Raw genomic sequence first — 11,603 nt, forward strand, 5'->3', positions numbered from 1 at the left:
TAAAACTGCCATCTGGCTAACTTCCTGCAAAAATAGAGTAAGTTCATTTTATCCAATGAAAAGTGATGATTTTTGTAAATCAAGTTGATATAGGTACATATGTAAATAGACCTACACTGTCGTAGGCTTTTGACTGCAAGCCAATAGAAACTGACTGTGACTGACTTAAGCAACAAAGAATTTATGGGAAAGATAGGGACTAGGTCACAGAATCAAAGGAAAACCTGAAGAACCTGGAAAGGAGGGATCAGAAATGCTCCGTTGCCCCAGGCAGAAGGACTTAATGAGGAGATTCTCAGCTTCTGGAGGTTTCTCTCTGCAGAATGAGGCACTCCTCCTACTCCAAGAGTTAGCTTCCCTCAAGATCCCTATCCTCAGAGGGAAAAGTTAAGTCCTTGCTGGAGTCACCTGTTTGCCCTTGGCTAAGGGACTGTAGTAGGTCTTGTTTGACAACTTACCAAGACCATAGGGAAACCAGAAAGGAAAATATAAACTGCTGTTGCGAGCGCTTGGAAGGGCAGTCGCTGTATTTCAGTCTCTTCCTGAAAGTCAAGGGGACGTTAACCCCTCAGCAGGGCCCTACGTCCCTGCGTGGTACTCATGACGCAAGTAGGAAACAAGATCCCAGCACACAGGTTCAGATAGAGTGAGTAACACAGCTTTATTTGGGAGCCAATATCCCTCCAGAGGCCAATGCTCTGGTAAGCACAGAAGGCTATACAGAATAGAATAGACTTTAATAATGAACCAAGTCCAAGAGTCAATCGAGATAAGGAAGGACCCTGGTCAGGGAGAGGTGACTGGGCCCACGACGGGTCTGAGGCGAGCTGGTCTTTCAAGGAAGAACTTCGGAGAGTCCTGGAAAATTGCAGCTTGCACCTCGCAGAGGCTCTGTCAGATCGCCCCGACGGAGGATTGTTCTGGAGTGTATCGCTCAGAGCCCTCGTAGAGGGTCTTAGCTGGAGCACCCAGTCAGACCACTCATGGCATTGCTCTGAGCTCTGCTTTTATCCTCTTTTTCTTGGACTTTGCTTCTTAGGTGATAACCAGAAGTTGTTTGCCAGGAGTTGTTTACCTCACAGTTTCACACATAAACATAAACTTTCATGTATATGTTCTAAACATAGACATGTTTACTTTCACTTTACTCTTATCAGTCTCACACATGTGCAGCCATAGTCCTGTCCCTACTAGTAAACAACTTGTTTTGCAAACCTCAATCCAACATATATAATATTATTTTATATGCTCTATACATGCCAATCCCGATTTCTGAAACGTTACAAAGAAAATATTGAGGAAATCACAATTATTGTGTTTTAGCAAAAACTTTACCTGTGCAACAGGTGCGTATTATATATTTAAGCAATACCAACCAAAAACAATACATATCATAAAAAGTAAAATTTCTTTCAGTCCACTCCAACATTTCCAATGACAGAATTCCAGGTAGTTTGAAAGAAGTACAAAGAGTTATTTGTGCTCCATGAGCCAGAACAAGTGTGTAGGCACAGGGATCTCTTAATGAGTCCTGTGGGGACAGAGTCCCAGAGAGCGGTTTCCAGGCTCTCGGCCTCACGTGGAGGGGTACTGGCTCAGGTGGTGGATGGCTGTCGGCTGTGGCTGGTTGGCCATCAGCTGTGACCAGTTGGCCAATTGGCCACTGATATAACTGCCGCGGCTGCGCTGGTTGGAGTCGTTTGGTTGGCAGGCAGAAAAGCAGACAGCAGGTTGTAGGTTGTGTGGCTCCAGCCTCCAGTGAGACTATAGTGGTATGACTCCCCTACCTATGGCTCCATGGGTGTTCCTTTTTGGCCTAGCCATATCGTGCATTCTTATGTGGGGAGCGGGACCAGAGGCCCCGCAGGCTGCTTTGAATGACAAATGGCACAGCGAGCAGGGTCTCCCGCACGACAAGTCCCCAAAAGGAACAAGGTGTACTTAATTCAGTGTCCATGCCTTCCTCAGATAACTATTCAGGGTATAAACCAATGACTGTATTTTGGTTGTATGTGCCTCCAGTGTGTGGAGGTGTTTAATGGTGTCATCATGAGTGGTCTTTAGTACGTCCAAATTTTGATGAATGGCTTCCTTGACTGTGGTGGAATTAATCCAAGGAATTGGTTTGCTAGTATCTGCCACAGTAGGTGAAAGGAAACAGTATGATAAAGGTGTATTAGTAGAGGTCAGATAACTGTGACCATTAAAAGTAATATTAATACCATTCAAAACATGAATATAAGCTGTAAAGATGAAATTGTTGATTCACATGGCTGTATGATTAAAATAGAGTAACTGAGATATGTTGTGTGTACACAAAATCCATGTGCCATCACCCAAGCTCTTTACAAGTGCTGGGGTTTCAATATGTACCATAGGAATATCAGAAAGGGTAACTTCCACAGGTTGCATAGTGAAGTAAATAGATGAAGTGAAAGGATGAATAAGATCTCTAGCAAGATAATAGCCTTGTAGATAAAAAGGTCTCTCAAGGGGAACAAAGATTCGTCCCTGAATTGTGACAGGTGTCGCATAAGTGTCATAGAAAAGTACTGAAGCTGTATCTATTAGTTCTATTAGAATGATCAGACATTCACCATCAGCTATACAGCCAGATAGCCTGGAATAATCCATTTTTGTAGATTATATTTGTACCATGTTATGTGTTCCTCAGGTTTTCTATAAGTGTAATCCAAGTATCCAGGCATTCTACAGTGGAGAATATGCTTCATTAAGTATACCGAAGACCAAAAAGCTGGTTGTTTTACTTCCTCAATTCCATTGCCCTAATTTGTCTGTTAGGAAGCCTTACTGCTACCTACTGTACAAGCATATGAAGCAGTCTCTATTGCATAGCCTATGTCCTAAATTATATAGGAGGGATATTCCCTCCTGAGGGCTCCATGACCTGATAATGGTTTGGGGGTTTGCCGACAGGGTATATTTGAGTTTTCACAAGTGCATGGATAAGTGTGTCATGAGATCCCTTTCGGTAGGCATATTCACAAAGGAAATAGGTAATATATAAAATAGAGAAAATGAAAACAAGGGCTGTTAGTACTGCCAAGTGAAGGTATGTTGGAGCACAGCGATAAATAAGAATAATATGAATAAGTTCAACAAGTGAAAGCACTAATAAAATATCTAGTAAAAAGTAGCAAGAATACTTAACAGTTTGGGGAGATTTGGTTGGCTTTGTGGGGCTGTAACTGTCCACGTCCTCCTGGAGTCCAGTAAGTAGTCCCTCCTCCATCAGCAATTATATCCTGTGGGGAGAGTTTATTTTTATGATCCTTAATGGTGACTTATAAGGAAATTTACAAGGTTTGTTGTCAATTGGCAAATCGACAATGTCTGGTGAGCAATTTAGATAGGAGTGAAGTGGCTCACCACCAGGTCTTTCTCTTTGATTTAAATGGAAACATGCGACATCCAGTGCGAATTGAAAAGAAGAAAGTTGCTGTAGTAATTTTAGTTCCCTTTTTAAAAGTCCATTGAATCTCAATATTGCCTGAAGCAGTGGGATTATAAGGTAAATGATATTCCCGTTGGATTTCTAAAAGTTATGTCCGTTTTTTAGTGCTGTGGAGATAAAATGTGATCCTTGATCACTTTCAATTTTAGGTGGTCCATAGAAACAACACCATCGAAGAATCGCTCTTTGGGCTGCCTTTGATGTGGGTTTGTGACAGGCTAATGCAACTCCAATGCCAGAGTATTTATCCACCAAGGTGCATGTATATTTGTGGATGTATGAATGTGTTAATGGTCCAATAAAATCAATTTGACAAAGAAAATTAAAAGTGTGTATAGATGTAGCATCAGATGGTTCTTTATATCATCTGTTACTAAATGTTTTGCAGTCAACGCACGTAGAAATAATATGCTTAATGCGTTGCCATGGAATCTGTAAACCCCTTTTAGTAAGCCAATTATAAAGGGAATGTGTTCCTAAATGCCCTAAGTTATTATGGATCTGTTTAATGGTATCAACTATAATAGGTTTGTGTTCTGTAACTTGTGTTGCATAAGTGACATAGTCCTTTAGATGAGCTGGAGGCTTATGCTCCCTCTGCGGTCTATGTGGTTGTGTTTTGTCTGGTTCATTAGGAACCTTAAATGCTCCAGTTGTAGCATAGTCCTCATATTTAATAGGAAATTTGATTTGTCTCTTTGGCCTAGATAGTGAGTCCTTAGAGTCTACCCTTACCTCTGATTCTTTGGTGAGAGAGTCTGCAATGTTATTATAATATTCTTCTGGCGTTTCTCCCTTTCTATGTATGGATACATGTGTAACTAAGATCTTAATCTGTTCAGCTAATAGGCTTAATCTTTCCAGTAATCCTTGTACCAGACTTCTCTGCCATTAATTTTGAAATCTGTCTTTTTCCATCTTTGTGACCAAATAGTAATTCCATTAGCAACTGCCCAGGAGTCAGTAAAAATTCTGATCATAGGTTGCTTATCCTATACTGAGTGTCTCTCTGCCAACACCACAGCTATGAGCTCTGCTTGTTGAGCAGAACTGCTCTTACCTTGTTCCTTGAGAACCACCCAGTCCTCTGGCCTGAAAGCTGCTGCTGTCCATGCAGTCACGCCCTTAGTTACCACCACTGAGCCGTCTGTGAACCAGATGTTCTGCAAGACAGGAGACCAGGATGAGCCCCATTTCCCTTAGGGACATGGATTTGCTTATCCCTCAGACCAAGGTCTGGCAAGTCTATCTCTGCCTTGTGAATCTCCTCTGTGAGAAGACTAGGTTGCCCTTTTGTGGCAACATCCCTGCCTTGGATGTACCATTTCCAGGCTAGCAACTGCTGGTCACATTGGATGCCCACTGTTCCTTCTGGCATCATCTTAGTCCAGAATAGGACAGGTACTGTGGTTCGAACAGTGAGCTTGGTGTGGCCTGAGAGGCTCTGTGGATATTAAAGCTTCATACGAGAGCCAGACCGATTGCTCAAATTAAGTATATTAGGAGAGTATGGAAATCTGTTGGTCCAGAAACCACATGGTTTGAACAGTTTACCCCCCTTTTTTCTGGCCCATAGAGACCATGTGCCATAATCACGTGTCTGTACTAGTTCCAGGCGCAACTCATCACCTTGTGCTGGATATACTAGGATTTGAAAGGTAAGAATATAGGCTTTTAACTACTGAAAAACTTTTTCCTGTTTCGAGTCCCCTCAAAAATGTTCTGCCTTCCTAGTTATTTTGTACAATGGTGCCAGCAATGCTCCCATATAAGGAATGTGTTGTCTCCAATAGACAAACAATCCTATCAGCCTCTGAGCCTGTACATACCTGATCCTTGGGTGCTGTTAGGGCTTTAATTTTGTCAACTGCTGATTGTGGTACTTGTCTGCCTTGTGAATTCCATGTTATGCCTAAAAATTTAACAGTTGTTGCGGGACCTGAGGTCTTTTCCTCATTTACGGTCCATCCTTTTGATTGTAAGTCCTGTATCAATTTTTGTTTTTCCTGTCCGGATATGTGTCCTCGTCACGCATCATAATGATATCATCAATATAGGAGATAATAAGAGAAGAGTATTTGGAATTGTCAATTTGTGATGCCAAAATGGAACGTGCAATGACTGGGCTATCCAAGTACTGCTGTGAATTGATATTGTGCACCTTCCCATGTACAGGTGGTATATTCCTTGCTGTACTCTGTAATCGGAATGGCAAAGAACATATCGGACATATCAATTGTCACATAAAATTTGCTGTTTCTCTGGGTAATTTTATTAATTACCTCCTCAGGGTCAGGCAACACCCCTGGCATTTTGGAACTATTTTAACTAATATTTTTGTAGTCAATAGTCAATCTATATTGCCCATTTGATTTTTTTTATTATTATTAGTTTCAGGTGTATGAAACAATGTAATAGTTAGACATTTATACCCCTCACAAAGTTATAACTCCCCTCCCCCAATATACTACCCCTCTGACATCGTATATAGCTGTTACATTTTCACTGACTCTATTCCTTAATGCTGTACTCCACATCCTGCAAGATATATATATATATATATATATATATATATATATATATATATATATATATATATATATATATAAAATTATAGTTGACATTCATTATTATTCAGCTCCAGCTTCAGGTGTACAGTGCAGTAATCAGGCATCTACACCGTCCATGAACTGGTCTCCCTAAGAAGACAAGTGTCCATCAGATACCCTACAAAATCTTTACAACATTGCTGACTACATTCCCCAAACTGTCCGTATCCCTGTGGCAATCCCATGGTTACCGATTGCACTTTCCAATCCCCCCACCTTCTCCCTCATGCCCCCCCCCCCACATAGCAACCCTCAGTCTTTCCCCTACATCTCTGAGACTGTTTCTGATTAGTTTGCTCATCTATTCCATTCCCTGGATTCCACATACAAGTGAGAGCATATGTTATTTGTCTTTCTCCATCTGACTTATCTCACTTAGCATAATGTTCTCTAGGTCCATGCGTATCATTGCAAATGGTAAGATTTCACTCTTCTTTATGGCCGAGTAATACTCCATTGTATAAATGTACCACAGTTTCTTAATCCAGTCGTCTACCGATGGGCATTTTGGTTGTTTCCATGTCTTGGCTACTGTGACTAGTGCTGCAATAAACATAGGCGTACATAAATTTTTCGAATTAGTGTTTTGATTTCTCTGGATAGATACCATCGTCCTGTCCCTACTAGTAAACAACTTGTTTTGCAAACCTCAATCCAACATATATAATGCATTTTATATGCTCTATACACTGGCAGCTTAAAATACTACAGATGTCCTTACAAAGGCCTTCTTGAAAAGAATCGTGCTTTGAGCTATATGCAGTTCTCTCTGAGTTGACCACAATCCCCCCACTGCCTGCCTTTTGATTACTGCATGCTTTTGAGAGTTGCCTGTCTGGTGATAGAGGTGTGACTGTAGAATATTTTTTTTCTATCAATCTACTTGTGAATACAATGTATTTACAAATAAAACTGAAACCACATCCAAATTAGTTTCTGTTGTAGTATTTCATAAAGTTTTCCATGAAAACACCCTCGATGGCAGGGAAAGTAAACAGTAGAGATTGAGTAGCTGAGCAAAGATGCCCACCAGAAGCTAACACTTTCTCCAGAATGTCATGTTTCAAGTTTTATGCAAATTTTTCATTACTTGCTTTATGTCCATGTTTTCTTCTCCCAAAATCTTTATAAAATTGACACTCCTTGGAGAAGAGACCTTTTTATATTATGGTTTCTAGGACTCCCTGGCACATTGACAGGTATCCCAGGTCCATAAAGCACAGAAGGGAACTCTGACATGATTTTCCTTTCTTATTGTGTAGGACTTCAACTCTTTTAATGTGTTAGACCTCCAGTTTTCTCTAAGAAAGACTAATGATGTTTGATGTGTAATAATTTATGCCCATTGACACTGCCTGGATGTTAATAATCAGAATCCCCAAGCTGTGAAGACTTTGAAAAAGAATCCAGTCTGAGGGAGCTGAGGGAGCTGAGAGAGCTCAGGCTCATAGGACTGAAGTGACTGTCAGTTCACTCACACAGGAAGTGGCAGAACTAGAACTTGCAAATCTGCCCCCCTCTCTCTCCAAATGGAGACATTGCTCTATAGCGGGGTGCCAATCACATGGTAGCATATGTAAGTGGCACCCCCTAGGGCTATGCAGTGGACAGCATGTATCCTACTGAAAGCCCTCTCTTCCCTCACTGTGTCCCCCCAACCACTCAAATTCTACCTGCTTAGCCCTGCCAAGTGTCAGAAGTGAACCACTGCCTGGTTATACCCTCCTACTGGTTACGCAAATCTTGGCTGAAGATTTTAGATTGCACCCTGCAGGGTCTTGATTGTTCTTAGATGAAAGACGAGTCTCCCTCTCAGTCTTGAGGAAGGGGGTGAGAATTTCATCCCAGTTTTGAAACCCAGAAGGAATAACTGAAATGATGTGAAAAGAAGGCACTGGTTCTTCTGGTGTACACACAGTCCACAGAAACATACCGCTTCTATCAGATTTAATATTTTCATTCAGGGGCATTCTTAGTTTCTACTCAGAATTTATAAACTTTGAAGAGTTTTTTCCTCACAGATTTATAAATTTCTATTATAGCAGGAAGCTGTAGACTTGTCTTCTTTAGATGTGTGGACTTTCTGCGAATGCCTTTGCAAAGGAACTCACAAGTCTTCTCAATTCTTTGCTTGGTTTCACCTGTGGGTCTCTCCCTTACTTCAGAGAGAGGAGTTTCATAGATGTTCTGGTTCTGGCTTTAGGTGGGAAAGATGTCTTCAAAGCTGATGCTCAGAAAACTCTCCTTCCTGTGAAGGAGTCTTTTTTCTTCATAGTTGTTTACTATGTCCTTTCATCAAATAATGCTCTGGTGCTGAGGCTGTAGCCAAAAATTCTGGTTTACTCATAAAAATTCTGGTTTACTCATTATAAAACAGCTGTGGGGGGGGAGGGGGATCTGTTGATGTTTAACTCTTTCATGTTTTTTGTATATAAGTTGTATAGATTTCACCAGCCCTGAGAAACTGAATACTAATTTTTTAAAGCTCTACTTTGCCAGGGGCTGGGGCTATTATGTCACTCGTTTAATTAGATATTTTGATCTTAGCTAAATTTGCTTCAATAAATATGGACACAAATGAAATAACTACCATCTTTATAAGTCAACCAGAAACTCAGTGGTTTTCCATCATATACTTGTACAGTGACCATTAAAAGTTGGATTCTTGCCAGCTTATCAGTCTGAAATCTCAAGGAATGGAAAATTGTCCAAAGCAGTTTGATGAGAATAAATTTTGTAGAACTGGTGCCATAGCAGTAATAATAGTGGATTATCTTAACATTTTCGTTCAGGAACCTTACTAGCACTATCTCTGAGCCCTGGTATCTGTTTCTGACAGGGAAGAGCTACTATGATGGATTTCCCTATCTTTTTTTTTCTAAGTCAAGATATTGTTCTAATATTCTCTGTAGACTTTCACAAAACACTGTTTCTATAAATCCAACATAAAGGATTTGATTTAATACCACATCCAACTTTCAAAACAGTCACTGACAATTGCTTTTAGAGTATTCTTATCCCAATCTAACTTGGTTTCAGAAAAATACTTAGTCTATAGTCAGTCCTCCCCACCTATTCTCTCCCCACAACACAAACCCCCACAACCTCCCCTACCAATGTTGGATCATTGTTATTCATTGTCATTTGTACTGTAGGATTTACCATCTACTTTTAAAAAAAAAAATGCACTGAAAATAATACTGTCTGAATAGAAAGAAAATCCACGTTATATGAAAAGTAGCTCATGATAATTATTCACTTGGAAACGTGATGAAATTCCAAAATGGGATCCCTGTGTTAAAGGCTATATATATTTTTAATTTCAATTGATCCCAACAGATTATTTTACAAAGATTACTTCTTCCAAATGTTGTATAAACTCATTAGCAATGTTTGTAGCCACCTGTTTTGAAACCATCAGCATTTATCCTCAGTCTTTACAGTTCTGCCAGTCTGATGGGTGAGAAAAGAGTTATCTCATTGTTTGGACTTTCACATTACTGACTACCAGTGACGCTGACCTTGTTTTTTATGTATTTGTAAGCCTTTGCATTTCCTCTTCTGTTTACAACCTGTTCATATACTTTGTTCATTTTTCAAAAATTCAGTTTTCTATTCTAAAAGTCAACTTACAGGATGTCTTTGTGCAGTAGAGATATTATCTCTATTTTGTCAGTAATATTACTAATATTTTCTCCCAGACTATTCTTTTTCTTTTGGCTTGGTTTATATCTTTTGCTTTACAGAAAATTTTAACCTTTAGATAGTCAAATCAGTCATACTTTTATATACAAAGTACACATTATGCATGTGTGTATATATACACTAAGGTATATTTTAACGTGTGTATGTATGTGTATTATACTTACATAGGTATGTATGTATATATGACATATCCATCTCTATGGATAGATATGTATCTTAGTAACCTATGTTTCAGTATTCTGTTACTTAGAAGTTATCTATGTAAGACATATCAATTAATTAAAACCTGATTTCATATTATCTCCAAATGTTAAAGTTAACTAAGGATCTTAGGAATTCTATTTAAAATGACACACTACAGAACATAATTAATGTTGACATAAAAAGATCATTAGAATTTACATCATTCTAAACTGTTGAATGTATAATTTTACATTTATCCTAGTTTTAAACACTATGTGAGAGTAAACTTAATCTGATCAATAACCCAGCCCAAGAAGTTCAGGTTAACTAGTCTCTCTACGAGAAGGGAATGAACTTACAGACTTATCAAAACCACAGATTGTCAAACAAGTATGATTTACGCAAGAATTTTGGATCCTTGTATAAAAATGCTTATGACCTATAACAGTTTAAGAAGTGATTTGTTTTTCCTTCAAAAGCTAGTATATAGTTCAGTTTCTTTACTTTCTGGAAATCCTAGGAATATTAGAATGACTTATATAAGTCTATATAGGTACTTTTTAGCTTCTATAAACCAATCAGAATAAAGCTCCTTTTATTGGAGACGTTGTAATAATCAAAGTCAGGTGTTGCCTACTTTTTTATGTAAATGATGAGATCATATATTTTAGAGTTTGTGGGCCTAGTGATCTCTGTTGGAACTACTCAACTCTGCCATAGACAATTCATAAATAAATGGCTGTAGCTATGTTCTTTAAAAAGTTTTTAAAAAACTGGCAGTAGACTTCTGGCTTATGATCCAGCATGTAAGGAGCTTGCAAGTTGTCAATCCATCATAACAAGTGAAAAGCTGGACAAACTAAAAAATCGACAACTCTTCTTAGATCCATAAAACAAGTTAGGGCACAGAACAAATGTATGCTCCCCAAATTGAAATGGACAGGTGAATACAGAGAATTACAACTTACTGGGGCAGGAACCTCCATGGGAACTAGTGCTGTGATCAGAAACCCTGAACTGTAATTCATGAATTGCTGGAGACTCAGAGTGGACAAATATGAGAATTTAAAAATCTGGACCCAGATCAGGAGGGTGAGCCTACTTTTGTGAGTTTTATTACCTTCAGGAACTGAACCAGGTTCTCAAGTGACTATTGGAAAAAAATCTCATGCTTCTGGCAATGGGAGGGGTAAAGGAACCCTTTTGAAATTTGCTAGAGTATTCCCTTTCTTCTTAATAAGGCCTGCCCCCAAAATAAACTATTTTACTGGAGCCTAAACTACTGGGGTCCTATCATAGCCTAACTGACCTGGGAGAAGGAAAATAGCCAACTCCACCCCACTTGACAATCCTGTCCTACATGCTGGGGTGGTGGTGGTGGTGGATAAAAGCACTTGTGAAGTTCACAGTTCAGAGTCAAGGCTCACTGAAAAACCGAGACTTACTCATAAGACTAAGGAACAATTCCCAGCAATGAGCAAGTGGAATTTGAAATTAAAAACACAACACCATTACATTTAATTCCATGGACTCTCAGGCCTGCAGGGAATTTCTGCCCGTTCTTGGGAATTTTTTTCGCTTTTCCGTTCCTGAATCCCGAGAAAAGTTGGTCAGGAAATCGGGAAAATTAG

The sequence above is a fragment of the Rhinolophus sinicus genome, linkage group LG05 (assembly GCF_036562045.2).
Source record: "Rhinolophus sinicus isolate RSC01 linkage group LG05, ASM3656204v1, whole genome shotgun sequence".
Lineage (NCBI taxonomy): Eukaryota > Metazoa > Chordata > Mammalia > Chiroptera > Rhinolophidae > Rhinolophus > Rhinolophus sinicus.